Below are 7,786 nucleotides of genomic sequence, written 5' to 3' on the forward strand. Positions count from 1 at the left end.
TGCAACAGTAATTAGTGGCAGTAGCATTACTAGTTAGTAGCAGGGGCAATTTGTAGCATCACTAATTAGTAGCAACAGCATTACTAATTAGTAGCATCACTAGGCAGGACTACTAGCACTATATACACCACTTTTTAGTAGCACTATGTAGTAGCAACACCAACTACCAACTCTAACCACTCATACAAGCTAATCACTATGTACATGGAATGAAAGGATGGTAGCCATTCAAAGTATAGCAACACACACTATTGCAAGGACAATAAAGTGATGTTCCCAATCATTCATGAAAGTATGAGAAGATGTTAGAACTATGATGTTTACATCTCAAATGGCATGCTGTTGTATATGGCTCTTCATGCACCTCATCTGACATGAAGAACAGCTTGTCACCATCCATAAGTTCCACCATGGGAAACTTTATAGCTCTAACAAGGTGAGAATACAAAAAAACCTTGGGTTCATTATCAAGAAGGTAGTAATAGTTATCTGCCTTCTTTCCATAGTACAAACCCTTCACTACAAAACCACCAGATGAAATGATGTTTCCCCATCCATCCTTTAAATTTTGATTCACAAGCTCTTTCTTGGCAGTGCACTGTAGGACATAGAAATCTACACCCTCATCATTCTCTGCCTCTGCATTGACCGCAAAATTGTCTCCAACATAGAGAGCATCACTCAGTGTATCATGATGTCCTTCATATGAAGGATCATCACAAGGGTTTTCTTCAACTTCCATGTCCTCTCTAGGGACAATAAGTTGATATTCCCAACCTGTCACATACGCTTTGTCGCAACATCTATTCCAAGAACCTGAAATGCAAGCACAACAATAGCATGACAACTTTTGTTCTGAGCTCTATGCATTTGTCGTTGTGTCAATTATATTACTAGCTACAGTTCTTTGAGTAACTATGTAGTATAGGTGCCGTAGAAGCTGAGAATCCATAGATCGAGTGCATTGATCGCACCAGGGGAATACGAGCACAGTCCCATGCTACTGATATATCCACTTCTCATACCTTCACCTCCTAGAACAACCTTCTTATATTCCTTTCTTTTTATGGATAGGAGGCTTGAGCTCCATTTGAGAGATTTGAAACAAAAAACTCACCACATCAACAGCACAAGTAAGCTTCTCTAAATTTTCCTTCAATTGCTCGTGTGTCAAGGCTCTTTTCACAACAGCCCTTGCTCCATCATGCTCACCCTTTCCATGCCCAGAGCCAAAGTAATTCCATGTCATCTTCAAGTTAGTTAAGGAAGGATGTCATCTCGCTTTAAACTGGGAAGCTGCACCATCTGACCAAACCCAATGCTGCTTTAGTGCTAAATCTTGTCCTGCCAACCAATTGTGATGTAGCATAAAACAATGCTGAACAAACAGAGTATCATGCACCTTATCATCAGATATGTATAAATGGATGGTTTTTTGAACCTCACCTCTTGTCCAAACATATGTTATTTGAACAAGAATAGTGACTTGGTCAGATTGTATCTCATTTTGTTCCTTAAAGGTGTAATTTTCTGCAAAATCCACCATAGACACATCTTTAGGAAACCTTTGTAGACACTCTTTAAATTGTTCAGCTTGGCACTTGTATATGAAGTGCTTAATGAACTTCTTCATGCAATCTTGAGACATCCGTAACAAGGCACTGCATGTCATTTTCTTAAATGTGAGCGCCTTTCTTCTTTTTGTCTCCCCCTATTTTCCAACAATTACATCTAAATCCTCAAAAACCTTAACAGAAACATGGTGGGTAGAGTTAGCCTTCTCTTGTGGGCAGGCCAAAATTTGTTTGGCCCACACCTAGTACATTCTTCCATGAGGCATTTCAAGTGATGGTACATGCTTTCTGAAGGCTTCTGACATAACACACTTTCCCAAAAGCACATAACGCCAGTGTATGTATGGTTAGAAGCATTACAAATAGCTCCAGTATTGTCCCTTACACATATTTCACAATTGCACAATAACAATGCACTCCATGCAGACCCCAGTGTTGGGACGATGCATGATATTGATGGAGTCTTTCAAGAAGGCCATTTGGACATGTTGAATGCAGCAACATGTATATCTGTCCTTCAATTTACGGATAAAAAATGGTTTTAATCGTTCAAATGAGCATTGTTGCATTGTGATGTCTAGATAATTTTTCCTGAACTCTATAAATAACTCAACCTGCACATGAAAACATCCAATGTGATCAAAAAATTTATCTACAAAAGTGATCAGATTATGATCAAGCATCAACAAGTATTAACAGGCACTAATTAGCAGGTTATTGAACTAATAGGCATTAACTAACAAGCACTAAGTGGGGCAATAATAAGCAACACTAACAGGCACTAATTGGCATTATCAGGCACTAACAGGCAAAAACAAGAAACACTAGATAGCATTAACTAACAAGCATGAAATAGCATGTCATTAAAAAGTACTAATTAGTATGTTACTGAACTAACATGCACTAACAACCACTAACAGGTACTAATTAGCAGTTTACTGAACTAACAAGGCACTAACAAGTATTAACAAGCACTAATCTACACCAACAAGTATTAACAGGTACTAATTAGTAGGTTACTGAAATAACAGGCACTAACAAGCACTAAATAGCACCAACAAGTATTAACAGGTACTAATTAGCAAGTTACTAAACTAACAAGCACTATGTGACAGTAAGTGGAAGTAACATCAAACATGTAGCATAAACAAGCACTACCAAGCACCAAAAACTTATATGTGTGGCATTAGCAAGTACTACCAAGCACTTATAGCCACTATTAAGCAATAATGGGAACTACAATGTTGCTATAAACAAGTAGTACTTGAAGCACTAATCAGCACTATGTCATAATAACTAGACTAACCCACAACAAGCAATTGGTAGTATAAACAAGCAGTACTTGAAGCACTAGTCAGCACTATGTCATAATAACTAGACTAACCCACAACAAGCAATTGGTAGCACTAACAAGCAATGTCTCCTACTAAGTAGCAGTAGCAAGTAGGATTATGCCATAACTAGCATACTTAGATAGTACTCTACCCCAAAGCAATATTGTTGAAATTTACGATGTCTTTTTTTATTTAGGACTTTTTATAAATTTGCAAAAAATATGTAATAGAAAGTTAAAATTAAACATGATTTTCATTAGAGAGTATATTTAGAGATAGTAAAATTTTAAAATTTTAGTGTTTAATATGTTATATTTTACATATTCTAGTTAATATAATTCAATAAACTTATTATTTTACCATTGCATTAAATTTTAGTATTATCACTTTTCTCTATTATTTTCTTTTTTCAAAATATTATAGTGATACAAAAATTTTAATTGAAAAGTGATTCTTCAAAAAAGGGAGGACACTACTAGTATTGGAATTATCTCAAGGAAGAGAACTAAGTCAAACGATATAAAGAAAATCTATGATAAGGAGTTGACATAGAGATTCCCATTGTCTTGGATTCCATGAGGATAGCAGCTTGAGCAGGCAGGGGTGCATGGATAATTGGAGATGATTGGTGAGGTTTATTAGAGAATGTAGTCCTATTGGGACAAAAAAACTTAGAGGATAGGCTCTAAAGGAGCTAAGCAAATAGTTATGGAGAGTTTTGAGATATGGGAACTGAAAGAGCCTGGGCCAACAGCTGTTGAGCACCTTGCTAAGTAACCACTAGGAAAGAAGAGCCATTTTTTCCTTGCCTGTGGGAAATGAAGTCTCACTATTGGGTAGACTTTCCACAATGTCTGCCAAGAGGTTCCTGGTGTGTGTAGCCAAATCCATTTGTTGTTGAGCCTCCTTCTTGAAGCAATAGGAAATCTAATGAACAAGATGAATTCCTAAAAGCATCCACCATGTTAAAAAGCATTGACTTGCATTTAAAGATCCATCTCTAAAGAGCTTAGTCTCTATTTGTAGCTAGATGTTCCATAGGGCTTGTTGACCCTGCCGCCACTAGTCCAATTTCCACTGTCGGGTGGATCAAGATGATAAGGATCTTGATACAACACTCACCTAGGGAATATCAAGAAGATGATAAGGGTGTTGTATATAAGACTTTCTCCCTATCCGTTTGTGGCATACATCCTTCTTATTGGGTGACACGTGAGTTTGCATTGACCAAAAGGAGAACACCAAGTCCTTCACTTCCTAGGTGGTGATGCTACTATGTGCTTGCCGTCGGCAAGTGGACAAGGGGAGACTTTCATCCTCCTTTAGAAGGAGTCTAGATTTGGCTGCATAAAACTTCCTCCTATGAATGTTTAAAACTCTTGAAGTTGCTGAAATGTTTAGATTGGGAGCCCCTTCTGTCCCATCGTTCACTAACATCATCAAACTAGACCTTTTTGAAAAATAGTTCATCTAATGACTTTGGTCGCTTCACCGTTTCGAGGGTATTGTGAACACCACATAGGAGAGATTCATGAACACTAGATTCATCTCTTGTTTCTTGTAGTTGAGCTACTCTCAGGGCAGGATGTGCTTATAATCTATCCAATATGTCTCTCTTTGCTCCACTGTCCATTCCAGCTGTTTGTTGAGCAAAAAACATTGCCACATCGTGACAAACTTTTTTCCTCTTTCTTGAAGCCTTGCTTTGTTATGTTGTTTCCTTTTTCTTCTCACTTCATATTCCCTTATAACTGTGCGCTGGTCTTGAGCACAATGGGTGCACGTTGAGGATGTAGGGATGGAGCATCTACACAAATCATTGTGGCTTCTTGAAAGCAAATTCAAGACATGAAAGCAAGTATGTCTAAACAGTCCAACACAACAACTGAGCAAGAGGATCACTGAACAGATCATATAACAATGTAAACAACTGAAGAGCATGAGAGAGAGAGAGTGTGTGTGTGTGTGCAGGCTACGGTTGCTTAAGAGCATCAATCAAGAGACACCTGACAGGAACTAAACCCACAACCATGTTTCTTGTCTTTAGACAATTGGCCGAGCAAAGAGCATTACCATAAGTCTCCCACCATTTTGAGCATCCTAGGCCTTTGATCCATCCACCATCCACCTCCATCCAAAGGCCAAGGTTTCCCAGATTCAAAATCAATGTACCCATGTCAATTGAGTCAATGCTACGGGGCCCTTAGACCATGGGTTACCATAGTGGGTTCACTTCCAATTAACTTAATCCATTCCTTATGAGTCCCTTTTGAGACCCCAAATCTCTCCTAATGTGATTTCCATACATGAAAGTGAGCATTTGAAGGAAAGTTATTGCATGTTCCATTCAAAAGTTCATAGGCTATTCTTCATCTATCAGTTTTATAGATAGTTTGTGGCCAAACTGACCCAGTCGGTTCACCTTCTAGCATCTAAACCGATTCATTCAAGCATTTAAATGTAAAATGATGTATTCCTCTCATAAGTAGTCGGATGATTCTCATGTAATTTTTCCATGAAAATTATGCATCCCTATGATCATGCATTCAACTTATAGTATAAGTATTACGAGGCTCAATCTGTTGTCAATGTTATATGAATTCGACCTCCATCACGAGTTCTTATCCATGACCAATAGTTGGAAACAATGCTTGATAAGGTCCAATCATAGGCCTGTCTTAGTCTATATAGTTGCAAATGCAAGTCAAGTATGGGCCATAAAACTTGTCTTAACCTATATAACTTATTGGCGATGTACACCCATGTTTAGTTTGGAAGAGACTTGGAATCAATTCTCTATCATATGCACTAGTAGGCAACCCGCGCGTTGTTGCGAGGCAAAACATGATACATGATACGTGTCTTGTTGCTATTTAAAAGACATTGACCATTGATTCTAAACACTTCAACTTGCTTATTAATATATTCATTTGCATCATATCAATCTAGAAAAGGGAATTCGCTACATGGGTTGTTGTGGATGTAAAAGACATTGGTGTATAAACAACCATTGATTTTAAACACTGCAACTTACTAACTAACATGATTATTTGCATGAAACCAATTGTAGAAAGCAAAGGTCGCCCATAGTTTCCATATTTTTTTGGAGATAGTTAGGAATATGGGGAGATCTACTGCATATCACATAGCTTTAGACTTGGAATCTTTTGCTACAGTCGGGTTTCCATATTTCTATGGAGATGGTTTTAAATATGAGGAGATCTATTGTATATCACATAGCTTTAGACTTTGAATATTTTGTGACAATAGGGTAAAAATTTTGTTCATTTCCAGAGCTTATTTTATATATATCTTTCCTTATAGTTTCCACACCCCTTCATTCATATTTTTTGCAAGCATACCCTTATTTTACTTATAAAAACCTTACGTTAAGGGGATGCATAATAGTTTGGTCAAGGCATTAGAAACATTTATATAATTACAAAGAATAGCTAACAAATTTTTCCCAGTATGTCATGTGTGGACATTTGGGTGATAGTTGCCCTGGTAGCTCTCAATTCTTGCCATATTAGCCGTGTGTTGCATATTTCCCTTCACATGATTGGACTCTAGGGCCATGCCTTTCCCCTTCTTGCCTACCATCTTCGAGTCACTCTCCAAAAGGATGGAGATCTACAACTTAGGGAGAATGGTAGCTTGGCATGGAACAATGGCATAGAGGCAAGCGGTGTAAAAACCATGCAGCTAGTGGCCGAGGGTGGTAATCTAGTGCTTGTGAACTATAGAAACTCAAATGTTAACAAGTGGTAGAGCTTTGATTATCCATCACACACTCATAATTGGCCAGCGATTGAACCTGCATGTCACTATGTTTGTTGTTGCAACAGCCAATGTTCCCTACAAATCGGGAGGCTTCTACACCATGCAGCTACTGGCCGAGGGTGGTAATCTAGTGCTTGTGAACTATAGAAACTCAAATGTTAGCAAGTAGTAGAGCTTTTATTATCCATCACGCACTCATAATTGGCCAGCGATTGAACCTGCATGTCACTATGTTTGTTGTTGCAGCAGCCAATGTTCCCTACAAATCGGGAGGCTTCTCTATGCTTAATTCAACCAATCATCCGGTCCAAAAATCTATTATAATGGAGACAATATTCAGCTCCCCTCAAAGTGCCTCCACCAATAATGGTTCAAAAGCCCATAGAGCTGTCGGAAACTACATCATCATCCAAGGCACGCATGTCAAAGTAAAACTCAAATGGGTCTTCACTGCAATAGATCAATCCTCAGCACAATGGATGAATCCGCTTATTCAAACTGAGAAATAATGGCATGGGCGTCCTTATAATGATTTCAACTATTTGTGAAAGGAGGTTGCATTATCAGAACATTGTTATGATCAGAGCATGAGTGGCCTTATCCTTTAGCTGGGTTTGCATGTATGCTGTTGTCCAATTGAAAATTTAAACTATTTTGAAACTTGGGTAAAAGGTTTTCGAAGTCTACGATGCAGGCCAAAGATTTGTGAACATTTCATTATTGATTTTGAAGCACAGGACTCATATACATGTGTCCATCGCTAGTCCTACATCCCAGCCTTTTGCAAAAGCCGACTCCTACTCCTCGGTTGACCTTCAATTATACAACAACTGCTCCTTTTCTCCACGAAAATGGTCTCCACGGACAACTTCTCTTATAAGACCCATTACAGCCATGTTTTTGGACCTGTCCTACTGCACATGCATGTATATATATAGAAACCGTCACCTGGGAAGACTATAAGCATGGCGATGTACTCGTCTTCTTCCTCAACTTTGGCCCTCCTCTGAATGCTTCCTTACTCCGTATCCTTTGCCTCCCTCATTCGTCTCTATCCTTACTATCCACTGATGTAGCTATTTCCATCAACGAACA

General features: G+C 38.4%; 2 pseudogenes; both read right to left on the reverse strand.

Moving 5' to 3' along the window:
- Positions 1-780: 780 nt before the first annotated feature.
- On the reverse strand, positions 781-1,879 carry LOC147899887 (uncharacterized; annotated as a pseudogene).
- A 76-nt stretch (positions 1,880-1,955) lies between these two features.
- Positions 1,956-4,378, reverse strand: LOC147899888 (uncharacterized; annotated as a pseudogene).
- Positions 4,379-7,786: the final 3,408 nt, after the last annotated feature.

This window comes from Dipteris shenzhenensis, chromosome 7, assembly GCF_047967505.1.
Source record: "Dipteris shenzhenensis isolate YYH24624 ecotype China chromosome 7, Dip_SZ_1.0, whole genome shotgun sequence".
NCBI classification, from domain to species: domain Eukaryota; kingdom Viridiplantae; phylum Streptophyta; class Polypodiopsida; order Gleicheniales; family Dipteridaceae; genus Dipteris; species Dipteris shenzhenensis.